Source organism: Chinchilla lanigera, unplaced genomic scaffold, assembly GCF_000276665.1.
Source record: "Chinchilla lanigera isolate Chin_1 unplaced genomic scaffold, ChiLan1.0 scaffold00108, whole genome shotgun sequence".
In the NCBI taxonomy this organism is placed as follows: domain Eukaryota; kingdom Metazoa; phylum Chordata; class Mammalia; order Rodentia; family Chinchillidae; genus Chinchilla; species Chinchilla lanigera.
Window position 1 is genome coordinate 2,485,224 of NW_004955509.1, and position 1,237 is coordinate 2,486,460.

A 1,237-nucleotide genomic window follows, 5' to 3' on the forward strand; every position below is an offset into this window, starting at 1 on the left:
GAGAGAGAGAGAGAGAGAGAGAGAGAGAGAGAGAGAGAGAGAGAGAAAAGTGGGATTTGGGGAGGGACTTACACCCTTCTAGGTACCACCTCTTGTGATCAGACCCCGCCTACTAATAGTGCATTCAACTCTGAACCCTTCCATGGGTTAATCCACTGAGTATAGTGCCCATGAGCCAGTCATCTTCCCCGCTCCGTCTTTGAGCACATGAGTCTCTAGGGAGACATTCTAGATCTAAATCATAACAGTGCCTTAAACAAATTAGGAGTTTATTTTCCTCATGTTATGGAGGGGAAAGGGAGATAGTCCAGGCCTGATATGCCAGAAACTTTGAGGCATTTTAAATATAGATATTTCTCATGGTTAAGATATTATATTGCTATTAGTCACTCACATTTTATTATAGATTTGTTTAAGGCTGAAGTGACAGGTAATGGATTAGCTGTCAGATGCCATCAGCTTTTCATCCCGCCATGTTTACCATGTAGATTTCTTCATCACGTTTGTTGCCTTAGCTGCTCTACCTCTGTCACTGTCAGCATTCCAGAGAGCAAGAGAAAAGCTTAAAGCAATGATTCTCAATTGGAGGTGATTTTGTCCCCAGGGGGCTTTTTGGTTGTCACAGCCTATCTGGAGGAGGGGACTTGCTCCTGGAATCTAGTGAGTAGAAACCAAAGATTTTGCTAAATTTCCTACAGCCCACAGGTCAGCTCTCCACAAGAATTATCCCACCAAAAATGTCAATAGTGCCGAGGTTGAAAACCTTAGACTAAATGCAGAAAGCACAGGCCAACTGGTTCTGTCCTCTTAAACTGGAGCCTTGGACCTACAAGGACTTTTAGCTGTATGTCATTGGCCAAAGCCTTATCCCGTAGACAAACTCAGCTATGAAAAAACCTGGTGATACAGCTATTTCTTGATTGGTCCATTTTCATTCTCAGCAGAATTGGGGTTCTAATAGTAAGAGAAGAAAGTGAGGATAGATATTAGGTAGACACAGCTCCTCTCCAGAGGTCTGTAGGAATAAGGGATAGAAATGTATGCCCTAGTAACATACTATAGAAATGATCCCTGAAAGTACAGGATAGATAACATGGTTGTTCTTCTATCTGCTGTTTCTATGCTGAAAGAAACTGTCAATGGGTCTTTGGTTGACCAGTATTGCATGTCTATATCTGTTTTCATGAGAAGCCACTTTGAAGATATCAATATGTAATACAACCACCATTGTTAATTC

At 41.7% G+C, this 1,237-nt stretch overlaps 1 protein-coding gene across 1 annotated transcript in view; it reads left to right on the top strand.

Annotated features, from left to right (window-relative positions):
* Phex (phosphate regulating endopeptidase homolog, X-linked) overlaps positions 1–1,237 on the top strand; it is a 189,540-nt gene that overhangs the window by 127,961 nt on the left and 60,342 nt on the right. The gene's annotated exons all lie outside the window — the stretch shown is intronic.